This window comes from Cricetulus griseus, chromosome 10, assembly GCF_003668045.3.
Source record: "Cricetulus griseus strain 17A/GY chromosome 10, alternate assembly CriGri-PICRH-1.0, whole genome shotgun sequence".
Classification (NCBI taxonomy): Eukaryota; Metazoa; Chordata; class Mammalia; order Rodentia; family Cricetidae; genus Cricetulus; species Cricetulus griseus.
Genome location: NC_048603.1, coordinates 21,793,234 through 21,817,105, shown reverse-complemented (window position 1 = coordinate 21,817,105; position 23,872 = coordinate 21,793,234). Strand labels below are relative to the sequence as shown.

The window sequence follows — 23,872 nt, the reverse complement described above, 5'->3', positions numbered from 1 at the left end:
CAACAGAACACCAGTACCCACGGGCTCCATTTCAATAGGCACCACTGTCTGCCATTGTGCGGGCTTTGCCGTGGGCTACTGCAGGACTGAGTTAAACACCTCTCCGGAGAAGTCAGACTTACCCTCGGTGCTGGGTATTGGCCTCTCCAAAGGCGGAGGAGTGGATTTCATGCTGTTTCCCATGTCTCTCTCTCCTGGGGCTGTGGAAGGTGCTGGAAGCCTGCAGTAGGAGAGACACACACGTAGAATGAGGCGCACCCAGAGCTCCCTGAGTGGCGAGTGACCTAGTTCAGAGCTCATGATGTATCATCTCTCAGGCAGCCTGCTTCTTGAAAGGTGGCTGTTTTTATGTCAAGCTGGGATGCATGAGTGTTGGTTACAGAGGCACATCGCAAGTTCTTTTATCAAGGGAATGACAGAGAAAAAAAACCACAGAGGAGGAAGTTGCTAGCAAGTGCTGTTGGTGGCAAAAGTTTCCATTCCTCCACACCACTGCTGTGCAGAGCATGGGGGGTGCTGGAGAAGCTGAGCAGTGTTTTAGGTAGTCCCCCCTCCCCCGAAGAAACTGTGCTCACAGATGCTAGCCAGTAGCTCTCAAGGCCCAGGAATTCAGGCGCACCACACTTAGCAGCAAAAGGCTTCATAGACTGAAGGGGCAGGGCCAGGCCAGGCTGGGGGCTTTTTGGTCTGACTGAATTTCCACACCTGTGTTAACAAAGGGGTGCCAAGGCCAGCTTCATGACGGCATGCGCCCTTTATGCCATTGGTGTACGCTTTACGTGGTTGGTGTATGTTTTTCCACGCTACTGTACACATTCACCTCTACTATAGCCTTGATCATGGTGAAGCCCCATGTCCTTGAGGGAACAGGCTCAAAAGGGGAAAATAACTGATGGTAAGTCGCACACAGGTAAAGGAGCAGCTGTCTTGGTTACCTCACAATGGGCTACCCCACACAGACTACCATGCTGTAACTAACTGGTAACCTCTGGCAAGCTGTTAACATTTTCCTGCCTGCTGTAAGGGGCTATAGGGCAGCCACACAACTAAGTGAGAGAAAGCCAGTGAAACACAACACATATTGTTTTTATGTCAAGCTAACCATTGATTATCGTATTGATAAGCATTCAAATCCAGAGATTTTGTACAAGTATTTGGAACAGAGAAAAGACTCTTAGGGAAGCACAGGGAAGGTGGCCATTAATATGGACAGAGTGGTTCTTGCTTCAGGAAACTCGTACTCCAACAGGAAACATCCTACTTGTTCTAAGTACACAGCTTGGGGCACGACCTCATGAGTTTGAAGCAAGCTGCATTCCCTAGACCCCGGCTTCGGATCACATATCTGTCTATACTCTGTATATGCATCCAGTCGCTAGCCACAGGGCCAGCTCCTCACAAACCCCTCATATACTGAGAATAATCACAAGTCAAACTTGTATCTGTGTACCCAACCTAGACCACAAAACTCAACAACACAGCACCCTGTAGGCCCGGGGGGTGTTTCCTGCTTCACAACACTAAGAGAGAAGATTGGACCACAGGTGTGAGCCTGGGGGGGGGGGCGGGGCGGGGGAAATAGCATCAGAATTCAAAATCTGAAGTACAACTTTGAATGAGTGCACATGGCTTTTGAGCCACTGCTAAGCCTAAAGTCTCAAGTCCTGTGTGCACAAGTTCTAGAAAGAGCCGTGTTCTGAGGGCAAGGCCTCTGAGAGGAGGCTGAGGGAGGTTGGCACTACTTCCTTCCTAATTTCAGAGGAAGGGGAGCAGGTGGCAGAATCCCTCATCTGTTGAGACGCAAGAAGGACAAAAGGGTCATGGTGAGTGAGTGAGTGACAGTATCCGTGAAGTGTTTCTAAATACAGGATGGGTGATGCCTTAGCCCCACTCCCCCGACAGAGAAGTGGACGGTTCTGGGGCTTCCAGCCCATACCCAGCCCTGAGCCATGGGCCTCGGAAAGGCAGGACCTGCTGACCAGACACGGCGAATGCGCTGTCATTCAAATTCTTCCCAGTTCTTCTCAAGTGTTTGTGAGCTGTTTTTTGGAGCCTATGCTCCTAACAGTCAGAGAGAGAAGGAGAGATGGAAGGAGAGGAGGAGGAAGGGAGGGAGGGGGGAGCGAGGGAGGAGTGAAAGGACAGAGGGGCAGAGAAACGGAGGATGGGGGGGAGGAAGGGAGGGAGGAACATTGGAAGCTTACATTTTCTTCATATGGGAAAACCGAGGCGCACACCAGAGAGACAACCCCAAAGCCATTAGCTGACGAGGGCGCAGGACGAGCTGGCCCTCCCCAGGCCTGGGCCTTCTGTTCTTACCTCACTTCCCAGGTTCTGACGCTATCCTCTCTTGCCTCCTCCTGACAAAAGGACGGAAGAGCCCCTTGAGCCACCAGGAGTCCCCGTTACCTCAACAGCGCACCCGGTAGCTGTAGCTTACCACGTCACTGCGCCTCCAGGAACGGGTTAAATTATCTTTTAAAGGCTTTCATTTGAGCAGAGTGGCAATGCCCAGAAGCAGGGTATCTGGGGCCTCCCTGAGGAAATAACTGAACAATTTGATTTAATCTGTGACAGTTTTCTACGGCGGCTAGAGGTGGAGAGAAGAAGGTTCAGGAGACTAATTGCTTCTAGGAACGATAAGAAAAGGGCAGGAGACAGCTCAGTTAATTAACACTGGCCCCGCCCAGCCCTGACCCCCTTCCCCTTCTCCGCCAGAGAGCCTCCTCCTGGGGTCCAGGTGGAAAGGACTACAGTGGCTAAGTCACCTTCTTCTCCCTCCATCCCTGGAGCTAAAGCTGTCTGTCTGTGTGGCCTTGAGCCTCAGTTTCCACTTCTGATCAATGAGATCAATAGGAGACTGACTCTCTCCAGACAAGTGAGCCTCTTACCCTGCTTCGTTCTAGCAATCGAGACTCCGTGGCTCTCGGAAGATTATTAATGAGAGAAAAGAGCCATCATCATTTTTACAAAAATCCCACTGGAGAGAGCACAAGTTCTAAGTCCTATCCTTACATTCTTTGGCATGGTGGGAAGGTAGGTGGCATCCTTCACACCAGCATCCTAGGAGCAGACACTACTCATTCGTCCCACAAGGGGTGGTCAAGGCCTGGACCAATTGCCACAGGTCCCCCAGTAGAAACTCCATTGTGCTTGACTTCAGGCAGAATGCCCTCTGCTGCCATCAGGCTGCTGCCCGTCCTCCAGATGACCCTGGACAGTGCATGTCTGCCCACTGAGTGTTTCAGAGGGAACAGCTGCTATAGGGAAAGTGTCTGTGTATCCAGCGGCCCTTCTCCACAGGCCTTTTGCTTGCTCAGGCCCCTCCACTGTGGGTCTGCATCGGTGCAAGTGGTCTACATCTCCCAAGCCTCGCACTGTGATGGCATCCCACAATAGAAATGTGTCTTCCCTGCATGGCACACTTACCACGGCTGCCTGCAGAGACGAAGGTTATCTGCGCAATTTTCAGAGCATCACACAGAGAGAACAGGAACTTCAACCAGGGCTAAAGCCAGGCCCACCCTTGGGGACACATAGCCTTAGCCTTAGCCATAGCAGGCATGAATGTAAAACCTAAGAGGCCAGCCTGCCCTTTGGAGTTAAAAGCTCTTCTACAACACGACAGCTAAAAATTCATCCCTGTAATCATCTTCTAAGCCAGAGACCATTAGTCAGGAGCCACAGTGTCCACTAAATAACCAAAACAGTGTCACCTCTAACCAAAACAGTGACACAGGAAACAGCCACCAAGCACATCAGTTTTTCTCTCACTGCACAGGGCCAAACACCGTGACAACTGACAGGCTGACTGTGTACCCAGTCCAAGCTAGCTGAGTGCTGAGGTTTCAGAACTAGGCAGAGGTCAAAGCAGGTCCCCCTGGCCCCAAAGCCCACACTCTCCTCACCTCTGGGGACTTGCCCTGGCCTCCTACCCTCCCTTCCTGGTCTGATAAGACAACAACAAAGGGATTCTTCAAAGTCATCCAACCAAATTTGGCAATCATAAACTTTGAGGGCAATGGAGGGATAGGAAGGCCAAGGGGCCTGTTAGAGAGAAAACATGGCCATGACTGGACGCCTAGGCCTGGAGACCCACTGTGGGAAGGAGAAGGGACAGGAGAGAAGTTTGTGAAGGCTTGCTGCTGTTTCAAAGCAGCATTGCGGGGAGGGGTGTGCGAATGATTCCAGACTCGCCAGCACTCAGAACCCTAGCGCCATGGGTCAGAGTGGAAGAGAAACCGGTGACCATGCTAAGGGTATAACACATTCATTATATATTTATGGTCTTACGACATAGCCCAGGCTGGCCTGGAACACCTGATCCTCTGTCCGAGCCTCTGAAGTGCCGGGGAGACAGGCATTTACCACTGTGATCAACTTCATAAACGCGTAATAGCTTATGCACGCACTGGACATATCAAAGGAGCCTGTGCAACTTCCCCAAGGGTTTCCGAGGGCTCTCTGGGTGTGAGCGATAGCCCAGAATGTGTGAGTTTCTGAGGTACACATCTCTGCAGTCTCCCCACTCGTCTTACGTGCAGGAATTGGTTTTGTGCTCCAAAGCCGGGCAAGACTCAGATAGCTGGGGACGGGGAGGGGGGGTCTGCAGAGCGGGGTTCAAGTTATTTCATGTCTCCTCCACTCCCCGCTTGCTGGCTGTGTGTCCTCAGCTGCTTCTTTCACCTTCTCTGGCTCTCTACCCCCTCAGCCTCTTCTTTTCTGCCAGTTTAAGATGGAAATGTGTGCTCTGCAGGGCTGTTTTCATAATTCAATTGCTATGCATAAGTAAAGCAGGGGTGTGCTTGGTAAACAGTAGCCAACAAGTACCAGCGCCAAGCCCTTCGTGGTGCCAGTCAATAACTAACCCACTGTACCAGCTGTGCAAATAAATCACTTGCCCTTTCTGGGCTGTGTGGCCTCATCTACCCCACCCCTACCCCCAAGGCATGACTGGCCCCTGTGATCCCATGTCTGCTTGCAACTTGTTCGGTGATGCTTAGGTCTGACAACTTGCTTCAGGGAAAATGAGAGCTGTTACGGGGGCTCAGTGCCAAGCGCCACTGAGAGCCTGGCAGGGTTTCCTGGGGTACCATACCACATCCTGGCTTCAATTGGCAGGTGTTTCTCCCTGAATGGGTGTAGGGGGCTGTCAGGGCAGCCTGTCCTGTCACCCCCTCTGTTCCCTGCCCTCTGCTCTGTCCTGCTGCCCATTTCTTTTCCAGCACAGACAAGGAGGACTGGGCCACAGCCTCTGTCTCCTAGGGTACCAAGTAGAGTTGGTACCTTCACAGACAAGGTACCTCCTGATGCAAATGTCTTGGGCCTGACTCACACCCAGAGTGTGAAGAGCCTGCTGGGAGAACAACGTAGGGTCCTCCCAGATAAGTCAACCCACATTCATGGGCGGCAGGAGGCCAAGGATAGCTATAAATGTGCCAAAAACTTACCTAAAACATTATGATACATTTTTTTGTAAGCTGCTTGCATGAGCATGTATTTTATAGACAGAAGCAAAGTAGGAAAGATTAGACATGCCTAGTCTAAGATGGTTCAGACCTATTTTGAAGGAAGTTCTCCCAGGACCTCAGTACACAAAGCAGATAAATCAAGTTACTTCTTATCTCATATAGGGCCTTGTGAAATGTAGGTCCAGTTATAGGAGGAGGCTATGAGAGGTTTCCAGAGAGATGCTGCTATGTGCACAGGGATCTGGGCCCCAAAACTAGAAAGGCTGTGATTTCTTCATGATGTCATGTTTCCCAGCATAAGTTCATATATGCGAGTCACCGATATTACTCACAAACCTATCAGCAAGATAGAAATCTGAGCTCTGCCCAGTGTAACACACACAGATGATAGTCCCTTCCCTACTAGTCAGCGTGGCTAGGTTCTCAGGTCCTGTAGGACTCGGGAAGTTGCTCTCCCACAAGGCCCAGGGCAATTGCCACAGTTAAGGTGGCACTCTGGGCACTGCCACGGGCTGGACTCTGACTCTAAGCTGTTGGCCGAGTGTTGGGATCAGGACTGCCCATTGCTGGTTGGTTTGTGTACTGTTTCTTCCCCTGTCAAACCCAGAGCACAGTCCTCAAGGAGATCAAAAGTAGATAAAACCAAAGCCACAGTGTACCAGACAGTGCCACTTGCAGTGACCTGGCTGTTGTTTAGCAATCAGTGCTGAGAAAGTCTCTAGTTTGGAGTGTTTGACAACTTCTGTAGTGTAAAATGTCGTGCTATGCCCTATTACTCGCGTCCCGATTTACATCTCTGGATATGTAGGCTCAATGGGCCTCCCAGCAATACCAGAAGGCTCTGAGCAACTGAAATCAACATCCTATAAAATTATAAAAAGTTCGTTAGAGTTTATTTATTATACCATGTGATTGGTTCATATGGCATCCATTGAAGTTACATGTTTTGACCATATTTACCCCATTACCCTCTCCTATCCCTTTCCACTGTCTTTAGCCCCTTATTTTTCCTTTCTCCAATTATTGTCCCCTCTACATTCATGGTCTGCATATATGTATGGGTGTACGTATATGTGTAAGTGCACAAGTGTAGAGAGGAGGGAACTGTCTAGGTTCCACATAAGGGAGAAAATGTAACATTTGTCTTCCGAGTCTAGCTTATTTTGCTTAATATGATCTCAAGTTCCATTTTCCTGAAAACAGACTAATTTATTCTTCTTTATCGCTAAATAAAACCATTGGCTTGGATGGATGGACAGATGGACGGATGAATGATGGGTAGATGGATGGATGAATGATGGATAGATGGATGGGTGGATGATGGATGATGGATGGATAATGGATGGGTAGATGATGGATGGATAATGGATGGGTGGATGATGGATGGATGGATGGATGGATGGATGGGTGGATAGATGGATAATGGATGGGTGGATGATGGATGGATGATGGATGGATGATAGATGATGGATTGATAGGTGAAAGATGAATGGATGGATGGATGGATGATGGATGGATGGATAGATGATGGATGGATGGACAATGGATGGATGGATGATGGATGGATGGATAATGGATGGATGGATGATGGATGAAGGATGGATGATGGATGAAGGATGGATGATGGATGGATGATGGATGATGGATGGATGATAGATGATGGGTGGATAGGTGAAAGATGGATGGATGGATGGATGGATGGATGGATGGACATTACATGTTCTTCACTGCTCTGTTGATGAACTTCTAGGCTGGTTCCTTATTTTGGCCATTGTGTATGTTTCTGCAGTAAACACGGATATGCAGGTATCCATGGTGTTCGCTGACTTGGCGTCCTTGGGTTCACACTCAGGGTGGTTTAGCTGAGCTGTGCTATAATTCAACTTTAAGTTTTTTTGAGGAAGGTCCATATTGATTTCCATATTGGCTAGACAGTTTACATTCCCACAGATGAGTCAACAAATCTTCCTCCTATCAGTCTGTGTGGAATCCCTCCCACCTACAGACATCCTCCTTAGTTTTCAAAGCAAAGGAGACACTGAACTCAATGAGCAGTGTCTATATGGAGTGCCTCCATTATGCTTAAAATACTCTGATTCCTTTGATGCCCAGAGAGCTTAACTTACAAATGTGGAGCCTGAGTCTCAGGGAGCTTGAGTGACTTACTTAAGACCACGCAGCTCATTCAGGGAAGGGGGTCAATTTACTTTTTATCTCTCCTAACTCTAACTCCTTCTGTCATGCTGATCCCAGCAAAAGAGCATGTCCTACTAACAGCAAGTACTTTATGAGCTGGGCTTGTTTGAGATACCCTGGTAGAAGATACAGAGGCCCGTGGCCAGCTGAGTCCACTGCGTCTGACCTCTGGAGGCCTGTCCCCACTGCACAGTCCCTAGCCAGAGAGCTGGTTCTTCAACTTGGGGTGTTGTGAAATCATGTGGGGAGTGACTGCAATCCTGTCATGACCAATTCCCCTAAATTTTACTCTCCACACGTTATATTTTAGCACCCATAGTGGTCCAGCTCAAATGGGTAGTGGGCAAACTACTATCCTTCCTTGGGCACCCATCTGATGCTTCATCAAAAGTAAGCAGACCAGATGGAGAACATCCTATTCTCATCACAGCCTGGGGCTCATGAGTCTTGGAGGCCCAGTTCACAACAAGAAGGGCCACGAGCTTAGGTGAACATATGCTGAGGACTTGTGATGTCTCTGTACTCAAAATACCACCTCTACAAGTCCATGTAGCATGCGATACTCTACTCAGACTTTTGGCATTGCTCAGGAAACAGAGGCCAGGGAAATTACTCAACTGATCTTGTACCAGTGGGGTGATCAGTAGTAGAGGCAAGATGTGAACCCAGACTTCTGGCTCCAGAGCTGGCTGTCACCTCTGATATTCTGGAGCATTAGGAAACAATAGAGTGTGGCATGAAGCCATGCCTCCCCAGGTCAACTTTTTGAGGAAATGTACAAGTCCTCTCAACAGAAAATAAAGCATGAACATGCATGTGTCTGGTGCCTACTATGTGTACAGTAATTAGGTGTGATGAATGAAGATATTGTTTAGCATGACCCCCTCAGACTGTCTGCTGCCAAGAGAAGTGAGACTCCACCAAGCTGTTTACAACAGAACTAAGGCCCTGTATCCTTAAGGCCCTATGTATAGCTGGAGTTACTGTAGTCAAATGTGCTCCTTCCTGAATGGCTCCAGGGATGGGAGGAAGTGGTTAGGACATGGTGTACTTAATTCCTTTTCAGAAGCTTGGGGAGATTGACAGAGGAAGGAAGTCAGTTACATGGTATGATTTCAGAGTGTATGTACTGAAGGAACAGACGTGTAGATGGAAGTATGGGTGCATGAGTGGACGGACGGACGGATGGATAAGTGGGTAGATGGATGAGTAGGTGAATGGAGGGGTAGATTGATTGAGGGGAGAATGGGTAGATGGGTGGGTGGATGGGTGGATGGATGGATGGGTGGGTGGGTGGATGCTGAATGAATTGACAGACACTTATAACTAGAGGTACTCATATGTCCATTCCTCAGGTGACTAACAAATGGTTTGGTCTGATCTGCTAAGGATTCTTAATGAGACTTTTCAGTCTGAGCCCATGACAAAGCTGAGGTAAATAAGTTCCTGCTTAATAGGAAACAAGACATTACCACACAGTCATCTCTATGAACATAGGAGGTATATGAGGGTGTCTGAAAAGTATCATTTCCAATATTAGGATACTCTGTCATCTACAGCCCAGAGATAAAGAGGTTTCTCTCTGCTAGGAACAGGTTCAGTTTGCTGAGATGGGCACCCACTGATGAGGTCTCATTCTGCCCAGAGGAGAAATAGCAGAAATCTGTCTTCAGAAAAGGGAGAGGGAGACCCTCGTCTTGGCTTTGCAGTTTGACCCTGCTACACTTAACACAGCTAGCAATTTTCTGCTATTCATGCCTGTGGGATTAGGCAGACTTTGCCTGTCTCTGGAATAGTGTTAAGAGCTACGGTTGGGAGGTTTAGCATCTCCTGCGTTTTACTCATAACACGCAGTTCTTACAAACACCATGAAAGTTAAGCTTCTTCTGGTAAAAAAAAAATTAAAAAATAAGCAGACATTCAGAGAGACAAAGGAATTTGTCCAGAGTCACACAGTCCTTTGGTGGCAGACCTGGAATGCCTTCCTAGGTACTCCAATCCTAGAGCAGTTTAAAAATTAAATGTCTAAGTGGATTTCAGTATTGTTCCTCCACAGGTTATCATTACACTTCTAGAGTGTTTTAACATAGCATAGCATCCGTTAACTGGAAAATATCAGTTACAACAGAAGTTGCCCCAGTGCCCATCCTTCCCACACCAGCACAGCTGTTGAAATGACTTGCAACTCATGGTCTTCTATCAGTCCTCAACACAACAATCTGCAGACCATGGATGTCTGTCCCCTAACACTAAACCTCTGCTGTCAACAGAGACCTTTGTCCCCAGTCCTTTATACGCACCAAGGCTCTTCTGTCCCGTCTCTAGGCCCTTAGAGCTCCTAGCTGCTCATATCTCCTTACCAGCTGGATGACTTGAGTAAGCCGGTTAAACTCTTGGAGCCCTGTTTTTTTTTTTTTTCACCAGTCAAAAGCAAATAACAACTGTAGACTTAGAATGTTCTGACCATTGAATGAAAGTAACTTATTATTATATCTTCCATGATCGCTCTGCACAGCAAACACATGTCCATATCCCGGACACAGCTCCAGGCAAGCCACTCTGAGTCTACAGCCCACAGTCCTGTGCAGAGCCCCCGGGAAGGCCACTCTGAGTCTACAGCCCAATTCTTTGTCCGACGACGGCTTCTCTCAGTATGCAGGCACCCACTTATCATGCAGCCTGCCACATTTCCTAGGAAATTCTGAGTTTGCCACCTTCTTTCATTTATAGCGTTTTATGATTTCAGAATTTATATGCATTCATGTTGGCCTTCTCTTTAGCACTGCCTCTCCCATCTGTCTTCCTCCTACTCAGATAATTGTCAATTATCTGTGCCACTCTCCCCAGGAAGATTCTAGCTACCAGACTCCACATGGCAGTGTTACTGTCACGCGAGGTCCTCTGTACCTTTAGAAACGACGACTGACTGACAGCCCTCCCTGAGCACCTACTGTGTGTCTGGACCTACCTTGGGCGCTGTGTGTGTGCTGCATCAGTTCATCCCACCATCATCTGTGGGTTCCAGCCACACGATTTCCACCCCATAGATCAGAACATGGAGGTCTATCATGGTTTAAATGACTTGCTCAGGGCAATACCGTTGTCACATCCTAGCTGTTTCTTGAGTCACACTGTCCGCTGGCGGGAAAATGGGCTGCCCTCCCGCCTGCCACAGCACTCCTCCCCCTATATTTGGCTGTTCAGCATCCTCTGGGTGGCCATGGTGCTAAGAGGCAGGACATCACCAGGACCTTACCCTGCTCAGTTTCAGGGGTCCTCCTTTGGCTACCAGAAGCCCAGCCCTAACAGCTGCACTTGAGAGGGCTCCTAGAGTCTCTCCCCTCCCTGCACCAGCCAAGGTTCCCTAAATACCTTCAGACGCAGAACATGGCCTCTCCTGGGTGTTGTTGGCAGCAGAGGGCCACCAGGCACGGGGTCACCAGCTCTCCATCAGCTGCTGCTGCTCCAGTCTGAGTGGGCCACGGGGGCTCCAAAGGGAGCACAGGCACAGCCCATGTTAACAAGCGGGCTACAGAGCTGTAGTTGCTAAAGGGCTGCACACTTCCTCTGCTGAAACAAGGAAGGCAGCAGAGACCCAGGGCTGACAGGAGGGCAGGTTCCTGTTTTCGCTAACCCGCAGAGCAGACTTCTCTCTCTGCAAGGACAACGGGGAAGCGAAGGGCCCTATTAATTCCTTTACAAAGCGCTTGAGAATATAGCCAGCTTGACTGCAAGTGGCCGAGGCTTACAGAAACTCACTTTTCCCCCCCTCTCTCTTTCTAATTAAAAGGCAGATGGGGCCGTGAATTTGCCTGTGGATGTCCCCAGAGCTCACTGGGCCCAAGGAGGCTGAGGATAGCTCACTGCCGCTTTTCTTCCCAGAGTGTCTTTCATTTTCACAGCTCTCCTGCATCACTACACAAGGGACCCAGAGCCAATCCCCCGAGCTGCGGCTCTGCCACAGGCCAGTTTCAGTTGCCAGAGACCTAAGACGGTGGACAGCTAACCGCTCATGTGCAGGGCAGAGCTGCACCCCCCCCCCCGCTGTGTTACTGCCAGAAGAAATCAAAAGGCTTGTGATATAGTTTAACAGAGAGAGCGGTTGCAGATCCTTGAGGGATTCCCAGATCCAAGGAGAAAGAACTAGAAGCAACCGTTTTTGTGTTTTGTTTTGTTTTTTTCCTTGCACGTCATTTTAACCACTGGAGGCCTCCATGTTCTCATCTGTGAAATGGGTGAGACATCCAGTCCCCACCCCTCGGGCAGATGATGACGTCACAAGGAGGTCAGCGCTCTAGGGCACAGTGATAACAGTCTTGCGGAAGAAGGTTGTCGTTCCTAGGGAACACAGTGTGTGTGTGTGTGTGTGTGTGTGTGTGTGTGTGGACACTCGCGGTGGAAAGTATCATCTGGAATGGTTCACCTGAAACAAATACACTCAAGGGGCCGGGAGAGGAGAGGTGGCGCCAGGCAGCTTCCATGGGGACACAAGTGACAGAGGCTGTGTGCACATGGCTGTCTTTCGATTTCCCCCAGGGGTTGGAATCAGAGTACGCACGCGTCTTTAAATGATAATAGTGTTCTACGCGCAGTACATGCAATTTCCTAGTGTGCGCGTCTGCCGCAGGGAAACCCGTGGGCATGCTACTTTGTGGAAGAGAAGCCTGCTTCTGATCAGAAGACGGCAGGCGGCAGTGCCAGGGGGACCCTCCTGCCCGACGCGCTCTGCCGTTCCCATTCCCAAAGTGGAAAAGCCCTCAGCGACTTCAATGAGCTCCCCCAGCCCGCAGCTAGTCCGTCCCTACAGAGCCAGAGTAGAGTCTGAGGCACGGACCCCACCCAGCCAGGACAATGCAGAAACTCAAGACAGTCATTTAGAAACCTCGCTGGGTGTCCTTTGCGAAGATAAATTACAAACAGTGGGGCAGCGTCTAAATTTAGCAGTGCCGTGTACTAGACAGACTCAGCTGGCTTCTGAAAAGCCAGCTCTGCGCAGAGCATGCTGGGAAGGTGCGAGCAGATGGTGTAAGAGCTCGGTGGTAGTGGCCAAAGTGAGACGGGGGCCGGGGGCGAGCAAGCAAGTGGAATCGGCTGAAGCGGGGCTTTCCCCCACATCCACCCTGAGGAGGGAGGGAGTGACAGAGCTTTGGAGGGAGAGACACTCAGAAGGCAGGAGTGTGAGAGGACGACTCTTTAACCCCTCTCCAGAAACCCTCAGGCTTCAACGAATGCATTCCTGTTGCTGGCATCCCTTGGGTTCACATGGGCGACCAGAGCGCCATCCAGTCGCTAGGATTCAGCCACGATGTTAAACCAGTGGACGCCTGTCCTGCCCTCCCAGAGCTCCCCTGATCAGAGCCTTCAGACAGAGACCCAGAGGGCAGGCCGCAATTACAGGGCTGCTCTAAAGAAGACACAGTGGAAAGTATCCACAGGTGGTGCTGGCTGGGGACAAAGTATACGTGAGGGTCATTGAGTTAAAGTGTGCCCACCATCTCCCTCTAAGCCACAAAGAGGGGCTGAACCTAAGAACACAGTCGTTTATTTGGGCGTATGTCTTGAGATTCATTCACTCATTCATTCACCAGCCTTGGGTAGCACTTGGTGTGTGCCGGGCGCTGCCACACTCAGGACGAGGCCCTGTCCTCAAGGAGCACCCTGTAAAATGTTCTCCCCCGTTGCCCAGGCCCAGCTCAAGATAGGTCACTTCCTGATGCTGAACACCAGGTGGGACGGGTATGCAAGCTTCTATGTCCACTGGGAGCAGACTCCGCTGAGATGACACGGACGGACCTACCCATCCTCATCACATAAACCGGTCCTTGAGTTTATAATGTAGTAAAGGAGACAGGGAGCCAGCTAAAATCCACAGACTAAAAAGCAGAAGCAAGCAGGGAGGAAGCCTGAAGAAGAAGCCAGAAGAGTCCTGGGGCCAGTCCCACAATGACTGAGGTTTAGCGGGACAAGGCAGGATCTCATGGAGTCAGCACACAAAGCTAAAGATGGATGATAGCCTTCCAGGGGCCTCAAGCTAGGTGTGTGGTCATCCAGGCTGAGCTGTCCTGGCAGATGACAGCTACCTCCCAAGAGGTCACAACTTAGGGTCCACAAAGAAAGGCACTCGGGACCATCTGTGTCAGATTTCCAGAGGGCTTCGAAAATTAATTAGCTATCATGCCCCAATAAACAGCCACAGGGAGACACCAAACTGTCAGCCACAAGTGAGCCAAGGATCACTCAATGAAATGGGACAGTGTGTTTTTCTACCCTTGCTAAGGTGACAAGATGCCCTGTCGGGAGTCAGCTGCCACAGTCCCCAGCCCAAGCTGGCAGCCTCCAAACTGCATCCATCCGAACCTCATTTCCCCAGCATTGCTTGGTCCTGGAGGCCTCTGGCTCAGGAAGAGATATTACTGTAAGGCAGTTTGATGCTCCATGCCAGGGGTGTGTGATTATCAGTAGGTCCTAACTCTGGGGAGTTTAGGTTTTATTTTACTTCTTTCTGCACAAACATTGGAAGAACGGATGATGGGGAAACCAACCTTAAGAGCCAGTAAGCATCCCGTAAGTAGGAAGAATCAGGTACCACTCTACTTGGTTAGGCAGTTCAAAAGCACTTAATGACTTTCCTGCCTGTGTGGACACTCTGCATCCTGCAAATGTGTCATCCTCCTGGGCTACCCAGAGCCCCCCCCACAAAACCAGAAGTGAAAGCCCCCTCTTGGACACCGTGGGAGTTGTTTTTGCAACAGAGGAGTCAATGTCAAGAGATAGAGCCCAGACAGCTAAATTCTGAACTGTAGGACCTTGTATGGATTTCTAAGCGTCTCATGGAGTCTGATGCCAATACCTGTTGCTCATGAAGACCCGTGGGGAAATACTCATAAATTTCCTAATGTGGCCTAAAACCATCAAAACCCCCTCTTTGTGGACTCTTAGAAAGACCAAAGCAGGTCTTATACATGGGCACCAAAGGCAGTGAGTCGAACACACACACACATACACACACAGACACACACACACACACACATATATATACACACAGAGAGACATATACACATACACATATACACAGAGACACATACACACACATGCACACACACAGACACACATGCACACATAGACACACACAGACACACAGAAAGAGAAATACATACACACAGGCACGCATGCGTGGGCACACACACACATAGAGAGACACATACACAGAGAGAGAGAGACACACACACACATAGAGAGACACATACACACACACACACACACAGAGAGACACATACCCACACAGACACACAGAAAGAGAGAGATACAAACACACAGGCACACACACACACACACACACACACACACACACACACACACACTGTAATACCTCAAAAAGGTGACCCCCAAGTATCCACTGAATGAATGAAAAAAGGAGATTGTGTCTGAGAGACAAGAGCATTTGTGTCTATTTCACCTTACCCTGCCTTTCCCAGGCAGGGGCAGGTAGGTGGGAGTCCTGCTTTGGGATTGGCTCACAGTTAGAGAAGCGGCCTGTGGGAGACCTGAGTTCACCCACTACGGTGGGACCTGTACGGTCACCAGGCACTGTCTCTGCAGGGGCCCTCCTGGGACTGCAGCTCCTCAGCAAAAGTATAAGCTCTGCCCCGTGGCCCCCTCTGCTCAGCGGGTGGCACACGCGTAACCTGGCTCATTAGAGAGAGGTCTGTCCTTTCAGTCCTTGTTCAACAAAACTCACCGACGTGCCTGCAGAGCCTGTGCGTCCTCAGCCCTGGAAGGGAAGTTTGCTAACGTCTAGGTGTGCTAGCCTGCAAGCTACCATCTTAGATCCAACACAGACACTTCCCTGCTGAAATACTTGCGATGCGAAAGCACGGGGCAGAGCTGTGGGGAGAGAAGGCTTCCACTTGCTCCACTCCCTTAGTGTTAATCTTGAGTGGAACAGGGGACCAGAACATGGCAGCATGGTGGGTTCTCTGGTGCCCAGAGACCTCAGAGGAAGCATCTGGCAAGACTTCGGTGACTAACGTTAACCAAGGTCTGGTGTTGAGGGATCATTAAAAGTGGGAGAATTTGGCACAGCTAGACATTTGGCCGGCTCACGGAAGGTTTTCTCCGTACCTCTTTCTCAGTTCCTTTTTTCTTGTGGGATGACTTCAGTTTTGTCTCGTCTGGAGCTGACGAGGAGGTTAGTGCTGGCCACTGGTGGTGGTCTTGCCTCTTTCACTCGTTCTCTGCCCCTCTCGAATCTACTAGGGCAGGCTAATGAACGAGCCCCATCTCTGTCTTCTCCCCACACCGTCCCTGTTCCTAGGGTCCCGGGGCCTTCGCAGAGACTCGTCAGAGCCTCCTGAATCGTGCCATGTGGCATTAGGCAGGATGAAGGATGGCAGGCATGGCGGTGTCTGTCTGCAGCTCAACAACTGTCCGAGAGATCTATACAAGTCCAGGGTCAAGTGGCTCGCTGACCTGCCTTCTGTAATCAACAGAGCAGAACCCCTTGGTGGGTGAGGTCCTCCTAGCTCCCCTGCTTCCTCCAGCATCTCCTTATTGTTTGACTAGTCACTTGCTAACTTCTGATCATGCACCCACAGCAGAAACCTGGGCGTGATCTCTCAGGATGTCCACAGTTAGTCATAGACCACTTCCATAGGTAACCTGGATAACATGTGCCTATACACATGGAAACTGAAAAGATACTGCTAAATATATGCTCTAGAACCTTCATGCAAGGCTGTCTTCAGGTATCCCATCCGGGAGATGATGACAGAAAGACACCAAGGAGGAAATGGATTATGCCTAAACAGGAGTCTTGAAAATGTCTTTTGAAATCTCACATTTCAACCTTCCCCGTGTCTTCAGGGAAGGCAGTGACATCCTCAGAGCTCTGCTTAAGAGCAAGGCTATCACAATGTCTTCTCTCGAGAAGGGCATTCGGGGTGGGGGAGTGCTGGGCGCCACAGAAGGCATTTTTCAAGGGTGTCTCACGAGACCAGTCTCCATCGATGCAGGCCTGAGGCAGGTACGCTTGCAATCGGTGTGATACAGCATCGGTACCCTGTGTGGCCAGAGCGAGCCACACCCGGGGAGGAAAGGAAATGGGAGGCTGAGGGAGCAAGTTTTAAAAAGAGAAAAGAGGGCGACCTTCCCCCAGATCTGCAAAGATCTTGAGGCCTTAATCACTTTCTGCTGACTCAGCTTCCCTGGGGCATCTTTGCACACCGAAGCTGCTAGAATTAGCCTGCTAACAGAGCCACTCCCAAGAGCAGCAAAGACCCTGCTGGGATCTGGAAACTGCAGGCTACCTGGCTGGTGCTAAAGCCACTGTGCTCACCACTCTGCCGCAGCACCGTCGTCTCCTGAACAGCCACCCCAAAGTAACTGGCCAGCCAACTCTGGGTGTCCTGAACAGCACAGAAGGAGGCTGGGATCTGTGGCTGGCCTTTTATGGCTTTCATTTACATTGTCCCACGATGCCTTCACAGGCCTCTAGAGAAGTGGTTCTCAACCTTGCCAATTCTTCCACCTTTTAATACAGTCCCTCCTGCTGCGCTGACCCCAACCATAAAACTATTTTCATTGCTACTTCATAACTGTAACCTTGCTGCTGTTATGAACCGTGACGTAAATACCTGTGTTTTCTGATGGTCTCAGATGGCCCCTGTGGAAAAGCCATTCCACCCCAAAGGGGGTCGCGAGCCACAGGTTGATAACCACAGGACTAGATACTCTGCCACCATTTTAAAATTCTAGTCCTAGCATCAGACATTTGTATGGAGAGGGTTTTATGGGCTCTGCCATGTGTTCATATCTGATCTCACAAGACTGCTTAGATTATCTGGAAACATTGGTACTATTTCCTGGAGACCTGAAACAGCCCTTTTGTACTGCCTCAAAAACTCCTCCAAACAAATATATAAGGAAGGTGCTTTTCTCACCCTTGCTTTAAATCCTCAAAAGCTGAAGCCCGGAGACTTTAAGTAGCTTTGCTGAGGCTGTGTAGCTGGGCTTGGGGTTTAGGCTGATGGCCTGCTACCCCCATGCTCTTGGTGCTTCTCCTGTTGACATTGCTACGTACCCACTTTACAGATGAGAAAACTGTTACCCAAAGAAAGAAGCTGGGTGCTTCGCGAGCAGAATTCTACAGGAGCCCCCGGCGTGAAAGCCCATTTTCCAACTAGTGTTCCTACACCTCTTCAGAGTAGTGACCAATTACACTTGCTTTCATCTGACAGATTTGAAGGGCATGATGGGAAATAGACCCCCAAGGCAGAGCAAACATGGAGGTGCAGAAGGACGCATGTTCTTCTCGTAGAAGTTGCATCAGAACCTTAGCAAGAGACTCCGGGAGGACCCAGGGTCGCATTTGAAGGAAAGGATCTGCTTGAGTGGGGAGCGTGGAGGCTGCTGATGCCCTCATCCTGGTGGGGGCTGGGCTCAGACCCTGAGATGAGGAAGTGGGCTCTGCCGGGGAAGTGCCAAAGTATGCACAGACTATGGGGACAGGAGGTCCCAAAGAGACGCCGGAAGCTAGAGCCACAGCCTGCAAGTCAGTGGGTCAACAGACAGTTGGACCTCAGAAACGAAGGAGCAGTCTCCCTCAAGTTCATTCCTTCTCCTGTAGTGTGGAGAAGCCCCTGTTGGATCAGTGTATTGCTTCCACCCAAGCTAGGTAGCCCCTGCCTCTCTGTCCAGTCACCTCCAGTCTCTTGGATAAGTCTTCACTGTTGTAGGCCATCCCAAGAGGCTTCCAGAGTGTTCTTCTGTATTCCCAAGGCCTACTGTCTGATCAGACTATCCTGCACACTTACACCTTTTCTAGGGCAGGCAAAGTCTTGAGTCTCGAGTTGTGCTCTTCTAGTCAAGAGATGGACAACCAGATCTCAGGTTCCAACTACAAAATTAAGAAAATGTATGTCTCCTACAAAGACACCCACGGGTGACATGTGGCTAGGCCTTCCTAGAAAGGTGAACAATAACAGAACGTGTTAAACCACAGTTCAGCCTCTCCCCTGCCACCCATAGGCCCAGCTGTCACCTTCTCTCCATAGTCCCAGGGACTGCTGGGCCTCCTGGATGGTTGGACTCGGGAGTGAAATACAGGGAGAAGCAGGAAGGACCTTTTGCAACTCCTGATTTTCAAGTCAGCCTTAAAGGGCAGTGCAGGCCCGCGTATGCAGAGGAAGCACTCTTTAGCAGCAGTGGGGAGGGACATGCTCTGGGGAACTACCTGAAGACCCCTTTTCAATGGAGTGCAGACTCCACCTCGGCTGTCACTGAGGTAGCATTTCTCAAGTGTGATGCCTGGTGGGGGAAGTCAGCCATTTTTTTGACTACCATGCACATAAATGGTTTCTGAGAGTCAGAAGGTAAGGGAACCAGTTAAACATTATACACGTGACAGGCAGCAAAAGACATGTTGTGAAGTCCATGAGACCTGGAGAAAACACGGTAGGTGGACAACCCATTCCAGAGGGGCGAAGCCCAGACTATTCCTGTCTGCTTCCAATATAGGCCTGTGAGGCTTGTTGTCAGAGCCTGTCCCCTCATCCAGACCCTTCTTCTCTGGGGTTTCGCCCTGAAGTGAACTGCAGGGGCCTCAGCAGTACCCTTCACTTGTTGATTTGCTCACGGGAGAAGTGCTAGCGACTGCTGCCTTCACAGCAAGGATTGGTGAAACTATGGTGGGAAACCAGCTTTTAAATGTGATCCAAATGGTTTCTAACCGCAATGATAATTCAGAGAGACAATGACTGTTCTTGACACTGTAAGGAGCTGGCAAAGCTCCACAACGGGCTCCTTATGAGTGGGTCGAGGGCTCTGAGAACTGACGAAGTTGAAACACCCATGCAATCCAGGGTGGGGTAGGGCAGATAACAGGGGTGAAGCCTTGGAACAGACTGCCTTTGAATCTCACCCAGATCCTGCCATCCACTGGGGCAGTAGGCTGGTGTGCATAAGCACGCTGGAATCGGAACACTTGGATCTCAGCCTCTTCTACTGGGTACCAGCAAGCTATTAAACCCTGTCGACGCTCTTCCTGCATCTACGGAAATGTTAGGGATGCGAGTGGGTCATATACGGTAGAGCATCTGAATAAGTAGTGTGGGTTCCTCTCCTAAAGAGAATCTAGGGTACTTAGAACAGGCTCCATAGCTGGCAGGTCTGTACTGAGCAGAAGGCAGTGAGGTTGTAAACATTTGCCGAGAGACCGACCGTGTACCTGTGGGCAACGTTGTGTGCCTGTGACCTTCCCAGTCTGCAGGCATGACACCCCGTTTTTAGAGCCCTGAGTGAGACTGGCCTCCATCAGGCACTCCCGACCCACACGGGGAAAGAAAGGTCTCATACCACCCTGCTCTCTGGCCGTCCTTGTAAACCTCTTCCTTACAGACTGCCACCAGCCAGTCACCCTTGAGTGGAGAATGAGAATCCGTGCTGTGCCATGCTAGGCTGGGGCTGTTCTCAAATAGTAGAGCATGGGAGGAAGCTAAAAGCGTTAGAGTTTTGGCTGTTATTACCAGACTCAAGATCTCATATACCTCACCTCCTCATTCTGGACTGTGGTCTCTCCATCTGGGGTTGGGGGTGGGAAGGTTGCTAATATGTAGAAGTTTATTGTGTGGATCACAGGATAAAAACATACATAAATGAAGAGCCCCGTTTACAAAGGCTGAACTGAACGCCTTTCACTTTCCCTGTAAGGGCATGTACCTGTGCACACGCGTGTACAATACACTGGCTCTCCTTCAAATTCTACCTACAAACAGCACCCCTTGGTTGTGGCTTGCACCAGTTACCACTTAGTTAGGAAGGCCAAAGCCGACCACTCCCATCTCTGGCAGGCCAAGGACACTGAGCAAGAGCAAGCCACACCTTGGCTCTTCCCAGCCAAGTTCCATAGCCTCTGCTAACTAGAACCAAGAACGACCGGTTCCAGTGAAGAAGAAAAAGGAAGTGAGCTGTGCCCCCACAGGGTGTAGTTTCAAGATGAAAGCTGTATTATCTGTTGCCATCACTCATGTTCAGATTTGCCAAAACCAAGCAACACACTTCTGGAAGAGCCACAGGCTCAGGTGTCAAAGAGGAAATGACTCCAGGCTAAGGGCAAGCAAGAGAACATTAGCACAGACTTGGATGGGAACCATTTTTAGTCTCTTTGCTGGAGTTTCCAGGTCTGTCTCCAGGTTCTCCTTGCCTCTCAGAGGCAAGCTCCGATTCCAGCGGCCATGGGACTCAGTGGCAGGCTCAGGCTAACACCCATTCTGACTCTGTTCCCCATCCAGAATTCCTGAACCATAGCCTGGCTGGGCTCCTGCCTCCCATGCTCACTCTGGCTCCTCCAACAATGAAGGGGTCAAGCTGCATCCTACCCTTTGACCCAGTTTCACTTCTGCCCTTCACGTCTATAGGAAAAGGGTGGTGAGCAGGTGGTTTTAGCTAGTGATGGAAAAATCATTTCACTACTCCGTCCTCGGTAGCCCACACTCTGTGGGCACTCATATTCAGTCATTGCCCAGGGGCCTGCTGGCTGTGTGCTCAAGCCATTTCAGCCTGACCGTGGACAGGTGTAGGCAGTGATATTCCTAAATACTTACAATGCTCCGTCCCCCGGGGACCTGCCAGCCCCTCCCACTTACACACATTTTCTCCCATCAAAGTTAAGTCCTCTCCAGTCCTGCCTCTCTTCTGCCCAGTTCTCCAGGCACACAGGTGCCCCACACCCCCTCCTTGGAATTCTCAGTGCAAAAGAATTCTACGCTCTTTCCTGATCCCAAGTCACAAAGATCTTGTCTTGAGGTCACTCAGATGTGTAGACTGCTAAGCACAGTGCATACTTTGCAAAACCGTGCATCTGACCATAGCTTGGGGGACTTAGGGTGTAAAGCTCTACAGAAAATTAGACAGAGTCAAAATGCACTTAGGATGATCCCTCTGAAGTATCCCTCTGAACTCACTGTAGTCCATAACCCAGTGGGATCGAGGGGTGCTCCCCAGAGGGCTGCGGTGCAGTTGTGGAGTCCTATATCTGCTCCCTCCAATGCAGAAATAGCGAGTGGTACGGTGGGAAAGACACCAATGGTTAATACGATTACCGATGCTAATTAGCATTCGCTTTCACTGAGTGCCGATTACTGGTGTGGGGTCTCCTGCATCACTGTCCCGTGCTGTCTTTGGACTGTTTATCCCCTTCCACAAGAAGACAGAGGAACTTACAAAACAGCAGGCCGCACTGAAACCAAAACCTCAGTCTGTTTCCATAGCCGGGACCTTCTGAGTGGGTGCTGGCCCCACCTTATCGCAGAGACAGGCAGGGACCAATGGCCACAGAGACAGGCCTGCTGATGCATAGCAGGTGGAGTGTGGAGTGGTGAGTGGCTGCCTGATGCACCCCATGTCTGTCCCCTTCCCAGCTGTGAGACATGAGGTGCACAGCTTCCTGGCACCCCTAGAATCGGGATTCATGGGTTGTTCTGAACACAGAGCACACAGTAAGTGCTGCCTGTCTGTGACCTGAGGCTGCCATGGCCCATGCAAGCCTGGGTGCTCAACTGTTGAGGAGGTGGCTGTGGGTTTCCCGCCTTCCCCGAGGAGTTCCTAGTCACAGTGAGGAGAAACTGGTGAGCGGTGGAGAACTGAAGAGCATGGGGACTCTAGGAAGGACGTGGAGCCGGCCTCTCATGGACTCCCTACATTGAACCCTAAGGCAGGGCCATCAGGGACAGCAAAATTGACACACACACACACTCAAACACACACACACACACACACACACACACACACACACACACACACACGCAAGTGTCTCTGTTGCCTTGCCAGCTAATGCCTTCTTCCAGGCAGGTCTGAGATGAGAGCTGAGCACCGTGAAGTCACCCAAGTCACAATTTCAGGATGACTCAGTCAGAGTGACAGAGTTGGAGCTGCAGCCTGGTCCCTTTCCCTCTAAGCTCAGGCTGTTTTCCAGACTCTGCTCATCAGGGACCCAACACTTCTAAGTCCTGACAAACGTCCCTGCCCCCCCAGTGAGGGCAGCTTGTTTAACTGCCGATTTTCCACCAAGAACCCGCTTTCCTTCAGAAAGATTGATTGCAACAAAGAGAGAGAGGAAAGTTCTCTCAGCTATCTCACGGTGTCAGTGAAGCCCACGCCTTTACCCACTTCCTTTCTCCCCGTATCAAGAACCCCAGCTATTTATAGCAGGCAATATATATATATATATATATATATATATATATATATATATATATACATCAGAGGCCCACCCTGAAATCCTCATGTCTCTAGACAAGGCTGGGTCATCTTGACACCACCTCCCACCCCTACACTTTGCATGCAGGCTGCAGGGTGGATACCTCCAGTGAGAGAGCCATTCTGTTACAGTAACATATCAAGTAGTTTCTCAGAAAAGCTGGCCACTTGGTGTTACAGAAATAAATCGAGGGTGTAAAGCTCACACTCACAATAAGTCACCCACGGTGGCTCAGTGCCTAGGTCACTGCCGGCCGGGTCCTGACTGGCTGCATCTTTGACCTGCACTGCATCGATTCTCACGAGGAGCACGGTGGGTCCTGCCATGCTTATAGATGCTGGTGCTCGGGGGAGTCTGGTTTGCACATCTTGCAGGAGGTACCAGCAGGCTGTGTTCAGTATATAAAACACAGCAAAACACAGAACCCCTTGGTGCAGTCTCACACTATCTCAGCTCTGCAGCCCACGCTCTCTGGCCTTATCTGCACAGCTCAGAGATATTGGAAAGGGCTCTGGTCACCAGTCTATATATAGCTACTGGGTTCACAGTCCTCCTCCTGCTCACCCCATGTACTTTCCTGTTCCTCGGATGAGTTCCTCGCTGCTGGCCTGGCCTCGGGCTCTGGCTGCAGGACCCTTCAAGGGCCTAACCAGTAGACATCAATATGGGATAGGGATAGCACTCTCCCACCAAGAGCCTCCAGGTATATGTGTGTGAGAGCCTGCCTCACAGTGGCTGGACGCTTGACCATTGAACGTAGGTCCATGGTGTGCCTCTTATCAGCAATGGGCATCTCAGAGAAGCTGGCCTCTTGTGTCAGAAAAATAACCCCAAGGATGTGGGACTCATTCCCATGCCAAGTATCACGCAGACGTTCATTATGAAGATAGCTGAGCTCTAGGCTCTCTCTGTCTGGTTGCGTATCTGACCAGGCACCCGCCTCCCATACCTC

The 23,872-nt window shown here is 50.3% G+C and overlaps 1 protein-coding gene across 2 annotated transcripts in view; it reads left to right on the top strand.

Moving 5' to 3' along the window:
• LOC107977585 (thyroglobulin) overlaps nt 1-23,872 on the top strand; it is a 172,540-nt gene that overhangs the window by 124,089 nt on the left and 24,579 nt on the right. The gene's annotated exons all lie outside the window — the stretch shown is intronic.